This window comes from Lutra lutra, chromosome 8, assembly GCF_902655055.1.
Source record: "Lutra lutra chromosome 8, mLutLut1.2, whole genome shotgun sequence".
Lineage (NCBI taxonomy): Eukaryota > Metazoa > Chordata > Mammalia > Carnivora > Mustelidae > Lutra > Lutra lutra.
The window spans coordinates 3803684-3811446 of NC_062285.1; the positions used below are offsets into that span (position 1 = coordinate 3803684).

The window sequence follows — 7763 nt, forward strand, 5'->3', positions numbered from 1 at the left end:
AGATTTTTTATTTATTTATTTGACAGAGAGAAATCACAAGTAGACGGAGAGGCAGGCAGAGAGAGAGAGAGAGAGGGAAGCAGGCTTCTTGCCGAGCAGAGAGCCCGATGTGGGACTCGATCCCAGGACCCTGAGATCATGACCTGAGCCGAAGGCAGCGGCTTAACCCACTGAGCCACCCAGGCGCCCCCCAAAGTCAAATTTTTAAAAAAATTTTGTGTCCAGATATGATATAACAATACTTTGAGGGAGACACCGATGTTTGTGAAAGGTAACTAAAGTTAGATGGGCTCACGGTTTCAAGGAAGGACTATTCTGATCCGTGGTCTGTGTTTTACGGTCTAGCGATGAAGCTTAGACTCCGCCTTGCAGCAGTGAAAACAAATAAACCAGCAAAGAAGCCCGAGGACTGAATCCGCGCACATTACGTCTTCACTGAGGTTTGGGCTGTGCGATGCTGTCTTCGCCCATTTGCGCTCCCAGAGCAAAACACACAGGACTGGGGCTCTGCTTGGAACACAGAAAACACTTCTGGGATGGACAGCAGACAACAGAGTGGGGTGTCCGTGGACAGAAAATTACCAAGAGGAGACACAGGGGTAGGGGATGCGTGCTAAGCCACTTACTGGGATTCTCGCTGAAGGCAGGCCAGAGAGATCAGGTGTCCAGGGCAGGGGATCGTGAGTCTGATCAGATCAGCAGGTGGAGGGATTTGGGCTGGAACTGAGCTGTGCGGACCTGGCGAGGACAGGGGCCAAGGCTTAGGCCAGGTTAAGAAGCAGGCTCAGAGGAGCTGGACGCTCATCTCCTTTGGTCTTTGTCATGCCCAAACGTGTGATGGAGATTCCAGCCTGAGGTCCCAGGCTGCCCCGTGGCACCAGAAAAGCTGAGAGGTCCCCAGAGCCCGAGTCCTAGATAATGCTGCTGGGCTGAGCACCTGCTGTCCAGGGAGCTCTGCGCGTGACTCCTAACTGCTTTACTGATTCACATATTACATATACATATTTCCGACTTCTAATATTTTACTGAAGCGAGATTTTAGATAACTCCCAATAGGCTCAGATGCCCCTTGGCAGTGACATACTTTTTTTTCTGCAAACCTCCCACCTCCTCCTTCCCCATCTTCATGCCTGAATTAAGACCTCCAGCTCTTGGTTCTGTTATCTGACCAAAAAGTCTTGTCAATTTTAAGAGGTTATAACCTTTTAACAGACATTTCTGCTACTTTCTGTACACTTTCTAATTTCTCATCTGCTTTCCCTGGAAATCTGATGCTTGATTTGGACACAATTCAATCCTCTCTCATTATAAAGGCTGCTGAATGAATACTTCAAATTTAAATTCTGCCCTTGGCTTAGACTTCCCTTGCTTTCTTTAAAAAAAAAAAAAATCACTCTAGAAAGCATATACAATGTGTGCTGCTGCTGTGACTGACTTTTTTTTTCCCTTTAATCCTTTGACTCGCAATAGAGAATTGCTTCCAAGTAGGAAATTTCCAAAATAGTTACATTTTAAAAATAATACTTTTAAAAAATACATTTGTTGCAGAAAAGGCACTGAAAAAAAAAAAAAGGCAAGTTACAATGAGGAAAAACTCCCTCTAGTTTAGACCTATTAATGGCTAAACAAACTAGCCTGGAAGGCTTGTTTTAGCAGACCTTCTGCACTACCATGTCCCTTGACAAATCACATTGGAAAAATAAATGAGCTCCCTGTGCATTTTTGGTTCCTCACAGCCCACGTGCTGAGTGGTGCACCCGCTATGCCCCACTGAATTCTCCTGCAATGCTCCCTTTTACAGAAGAGGAAGCGGAGGCTCTAACCCACATGCGACCCAGTGTGCTCACGCCACCCAGCAAAGAAGGTGAGATGCCAGGGCACAAAGTGCTTCTGGAGGGCAGCTGCCAATGCTGCCCGCTCCTTGTTATTGGGAGCTGCAGTTACCCGTCAGTTTCTGGAAAGCACCCAGTCCTGCGGTTGTCACACTCTGCCCAGCAGAACCCTCAGGTCTCAGCTGACCTGTGTGACAGAGTGGCTTCCCCACACAAAGGCAATGGACACGTTGGCAACGTGAATTCGTGGGACTACTGACTTCCTGTCAAACTTGTTCCTTCCAGGGGAAAGCGCAGCTCAGAAGAGCTACTTGAGTTGTTTCTGGTCATACAGCCAAGCAGCTCTGAAGAGAGATTTCCCTTTCCGATGCTCTTGAGGCGACACGATGCTCTTGAGGATGGCACACGATTCACTAATAAATGTATTTGAGATCAGTTTGGTTTCCCTCAGTCACTTTTTCAGCTTCTTTGAGTTTCCATTTTAAAAAAGGAAAGCTTAACGTTCTAGGTGTTCCTCCCACCGTGAAGTCCCCTGGAGACAACCCTGATCCTCTGAGAGGGAAAGGCACGGGTCAAGGTAGCCCACTCTGCAGAGACGGGCAGGCGGGGCCCTTACTTGTGGGGCAACGGAGAGACCACCTCCACTCCAGGAAGTGCCCAGGACTGTTAGTGACTTGGTGACAGTAGCTGGCAGGTGAAAATAAAAACCCAAAGTTCATTTATTAAAAAAAAAAAAAAAATATGGAACCAAATGCAAAGAAAAATCTGTTCTGACCTATTTAGAGAAAAATATAATTTTTCAAAGAGCTTTGTTGAAAAGCAAAGGATCATGGTGAGGAACTGGGGAGAGGTAAACTCCAAGATAATCAGAAACTCGATTTTGCATGAGGATTTTAGAACAAAATCAACAGCTTTAATTGGCCCCAGATGTTAATAGGTAGCCAGGGGCATATTAGGGAACACAGATGAAGAGAGCTCCATGTTCCGTAATAGAAATATTTTGCTTCAAGTGTTGAGCTGCTGTAAGCACAGCTGCAGATGTGTAACGGTTGGTTGTTTTCCTTTGCTTTTCTTAGCACCGCTCCTTCCAGTTCTATCTGTTACAAAGGACTTTTATTCCTCTTGGTGTCATTTAAAATCTAGGAGGGAACAGATTCAATTTTAAAGGCGTTTCTTTGGGTCGACTTTAAAGACAAGGAAACAAGGCAAGGCTGAAATGTGCTAGGTTCTTCCCCACCTCCAACAGGGAGAGCCGCAGACAAAACAAAGTCGTTCAAGCAAGCCTGTGAGGCCCTATGACTTGCCCCATCAGATGCCCGTTCCCTCTGTTCCTGATGGCTGACCCTAGCTTACTGTGGGTACACAGCCCTTCCCCAATTCCAAATACACCTCGAACTTAGGTTAAAAATCAATTCCTACTGTTGGTGCTAGCTGAGAAACATTGAATGAGCTTTTCCTCCCAAAGCAATGTTTGTTATCATAAGAATTTCCCCAAAACCCAAACCATTCTAGACCTAGAAAGAAACAAATGTATAAGGCTAAAATTTTGCTCAGTGAGCTAGTCTTTGAAGGGAGGGAAAAGAGCGATTTGGGGACCAGCTAGCATTCCCAGGGCGGCTTCTCAAGGTCAGCACATCATCTAGCATTCCTTGTGTGAGCCTGAGGACGAGGTTTGTCTGTGCACTCATGGGGACATCCACAGGAAGCAGCCTCGGGGCAGGCTGCCCAAGACCTGTGCAGTCCCTCCAGGCCTCAATGCATTTGTGGTTCTGTTCTGTTCTGGGCAACTAACGCCACCGCTTCCCTGAGTGTGAGTGGCTTTCACATCACACAGGGAAGGAGGCACGTCCTGTAACAATACTGACCGATATTTCCCCGTTGGCCCTCTCTTTGGAAGGTGGCACATCTCAGGGACTCACAATTCATAGGCCACAGCTAGGGGATGGTATACATCTCTGCAAGCTATGGTCCTGAACAAACCGCATCGGGAAAGCATGAAGGGGTTCAGACACAACAACCCCCACATTTTGAGCTAAGGCCCTTGAGAAAGAGCAGGGGCAAAAAGGACAGCCTGACTTTCCTTTTTCTTGCTGAAAGCAGGAGGTGAAAGTCCCATGTGAAGGGAGCCCTCCTTGTCCCAGGAGGAAAGAAAGAAAACTGAGAGATCTGTACAAACCCCCTTGGCAAATGAACATGATCTTCTTAGCTACTTTTCCACTATTCCGTGTCTTAGCCCAAACCTGTCTTATCATGTTTTCACCGTTTACTACTCTTCATCCAGCCCAGTACAACGACATTCAGCTCTACCGTTTCTCTGGGTCATCATTTCCTTAGGACGTTTCCTGTGTCACACTTCCGTTAAATAAATGTGCATGCTTTTCTCTTGTTAATGTGCCTTTTGTTACACAGAGCCCTGGCCAAGGCCCTAGAAGTGTAGAAGGATAATTTTTTCCTTGCCTACAAAGAGTTGGGGTTGAATCCTGTCCCTCAGCTCTTTGCTTCCAAATCATAGCAGCCTGCTCTCCTGACTTTGCACCGTCTACGAGTGAACTGTGTCCTCCCCTCACGGCAGGGTTTCTGTCAGTGACTGTCCACAGCGAGGCTGGGTCAGTGTAGACCACTTGCCCATGACTACCTACCAAGTCCTCTTCAAACCTCCAGCTGTAGTCTCAGTCCCCATCCCACCCCTTCAGTCACCAGAGAGCACATGCTGAACTCACCCTCAAACTCTCGCTCTCATACCCTCACCTGATCCCTAAACCAGTTCTACCCATTTAACTTTGAAAATACACCTACCACTTCTCCGCATCGCTATTGTTCCTGTTCTGGTCCAAGCCACTGTTAAATCTTGCCACGATTCCTGTGTAGCCCCTCCCTGGGATCCGGTTAGGCCACTGTCCTCTACAGTCCAACATATTCAGATTATGTCAGTTCTCTACCCAAAATACTCCACGGCCCCTCTCAGAGTCCCCAGAATGGCTGCAAGACCCTTGCTTCATCTGAGACTGAACCAGCGTCCTTCCGGCTCCCGGCCCCTGCACTGCCTCTTCTCTCTGCTCGTCTGGGACCTCTTCTTCTTGGATTCACTTCTTCCAAGACTTTCTCAATTGTTATTCTTCCCCCTTACTTAAAACTGGCCCCTCTGCCCAGCAGCAGCTTCCATTCTTCTGTGTCTCCCCTATAACCCTTCCCTCCACCTAACATACTATACAGTCTGTTGACCTCTTTGTCTGTATGTTCCAACTATATCTACCCGTAATGTAAACTCTGAGAATGGCAAAGATTTCTAGGTGCCCTGCATTGCTTGATCCCCCCCTACCCAGTAAAATCCGTCATATCTAATGGACATTCAGTAAACATTTATCAACGATCTGGTTGAATGAAAGAGCTAAACAAACCCAAACTGTCCGCCCTGATTTCCCTGTGTGTCAGCTCTCCAATCCCTGCCCTGTTGCCTGAGGTCTCCTCCGTGACCTCACCCGAAGCCTGCCTCCTCACCCGAAGGAACCTTACGTGCTTCTATAGCCCCTTCCCAGACTGAAAGCAGCCATCAGGAGACCTTGATCTTCCATGGAAGCAATTTTATCAATATAAATCTCCATCATTATCAGAAAACGACATTAAGAGGAGGACATTCTGTTTCCTGAATTACCCAGGATTAGATTAACAAAGTTCATTTATTATTAAACCAAGATACCATTAGAATATACTACTGTAAGACAGGACCGGGTTATTGGAGTACTAAATGATTCAAAAAGATTATTAACCCATGCATCCTCTAAAAAGTTCAAAATTAAAAACACTGCAGAACTCATTTCAAAGAAATGAAATAGTGTATAGATGCCATATGCTTAAACCATTTAAACTAGTTGTTACTTTTAAAAATAAAAGTCAGCTGTAAAAAGGTATAAATTGAGGGAAAACTGCAGAAAGCTCCTGCAAGTTCACGGCTAAAAGGCAGTTGTTTCACGCACCTTCAATCATTAAACGTGCCGGAAACCTGCCCGTAAGGAAGGAGAGCAAGCAAGTTGGACGAGATTAGAGGTCAGTCTGCAGTGCATGGTGCATTTTATAAGCTTTATGAATATTTTATACATAAAGGTGCCACTGCCTTTAATACATAAAAAACAGCAATGTCCAAAAGCGTCCAAAAAGGCCAGCCTCCCATGGAAGGACAGCGCTGGCATCCTTGTCTCAAGAGAGGAAGCTGAGTTGTTCTAAGGGGAGGAAGGTAGACTGAGCACTGAAGGGCTTTAAAGGAGATGCCTGTTAGCGCTGACCCTACCTGGTGCACACAGCACCCCATCGGGATACTCATGGACACGCCACCCAACTGAGGCACATACAGAGTTGGAGTAAAGAACCTCAACCGCCAGGGAAGGAGGCAGCTTGCAGAGCTTGTGTCTCAGGTCGTAGATCTCCGTCATGGGCTTAGACAGCACGGTGAGAGCATCATGTGCTCACCTTCCATGCCCTCCGTCATCTGACTTCCCGTCCCTCGGGTTACACCAACTCCGTAAATCAAACGTCCCTAATCTTAAACTGGCATTAGAGAGGAATGTCTCCAATTTGCCTTCATCTGAAACATTACAGCTCAAAAGGAGCAAGTCTAGTCTCTCAATTGAATTCAACATTTAGAAATTCCGTACGAAGCGGAACTTGAGGGGACTCATTTGTGTCGCCAAAGCCTGACATGGAGCAAAGATGGCTCAGCCACAGGACGACAGAGTCCGCCTCGGAGAACACTTTAGGCACAAGACACCGGCACAAAGTCCTTAGAGTCGCCCATACGTTACTTGAGTTATTTGAAAGAAGCTGAGCTGATTCTAAAATTACTGACCTTTAAAAACGTTTTAAAATATTTCCTTAGTATCATTTATGATACAATAGTCCAACATAGCTACCAGTTCACCGGCAAAGGGAGTCCTAAAAAGATTATACAAATTTGGAGAGGCTTTCGGGAATCATGAACCAATAAAAACAGTTATTGACCTTTTGTCCACAAATATCCAAAGGATTTTAGGGAAGAGTAAGCCAAGAGTGTACCTCGTTCTTCTGCCTCCAGGCCTCGGCAGTCCAGTGTTCTGCTCAGTTACACTGAAAGGGAATTCCACTCTGGGCTATGCTGGCAGAGCTGGACTCCCAACGAAAAACTAGAAAAGGTGGACAAAACCCAAATTAAGTAAACAAATAAATAATATAAAGGTAAACTTATAAATAAAATTTGAAAGCATAAGAAATTTCCAAAGCAGCTAGGACTTGAGACTTGGGAAGCCAAGATTCTGAAGACAGAGAGAGAGAGGAAGAGCGAGAGAGAGGGAATGGGAGGGAGGGAGAGAGAGAGACAGGGAAAGAGAAAGGGGGGTGGAGGGAAAGGGGGGAAAAGGGAGAGAGAGAGAAAGAGAGAGGGAGGAGGGAAAGAATGCTTACAGTGACAAGTCATTTCTTCTTCAGGTATTTGCTGGTCTTTCAGTGGCTCAGGCCCAGAGGCCAAGAAGTCAAGCAAAACAAGGACGTCTCACGAGAACTGGGAGGAAGTAAACGAAAAACAAAAATAAAACTGGAATTTAGACACACTGAGGTCATCAGAAAGTGAAGGGCCGTGTCTCTGCACCAGGATCCTCCTTTGCCTACTTTTGCACAGTGTAGAAGCAGAGCATCTGCACATACAGCACCTGTAAAGGTGAACAAATTTGGGGCCATCAATGGGTGCTCAGATCCACGAAGGCACAGTGGTTTTGACATGTTGTGTCTCTCAGGGACCCCCATGGACACCGTCTAGAACGAGGTGTACTACTCATATAAAAACTGAACCTGGCCTTGGGCCAGAGAAGCCCATCATGGGATTTGGATGCCAGGCTTTATTCAGCTTTATGCCAGCAAAGAAGGTGCCTCTCTTCCAGAGAGAAAAGAGCCTTATCTTTTCATACA

At 46.3% G+C, this 7763-nt stretch overlaps 1 long non-coding RNA gene across 2 annotated transcripts; it reads right to left on the reverse strand.

Moving 5' to 3' along the window:
* Positions 1-213: 213 nt before the first annotated feature.
* Positions 214-7344, reverse strand: LOC125106217 (uncharacterized). 2 transcript variants are annotated; one of them, XR_007129276.1, is made up of 4 exons: positions 7263-7344; positions 6879-6985; positions 627-738; positions 214-507 (listed from the first exon to the last, which is right to left on the reverse strand). It is a non-coding gene; the product is annotated as an uncharacterized LOC125106217 (long non-coding RNA). The 2 variants fall into 2 exon arrangements; XR_007129277.1 differs by lacking the exon at positions 7263-7344 and having other exon boundaries at positions 6879-7045.
* Between the last annotated feature and the right edge of the window lie 419 nt (positions 7345-7763).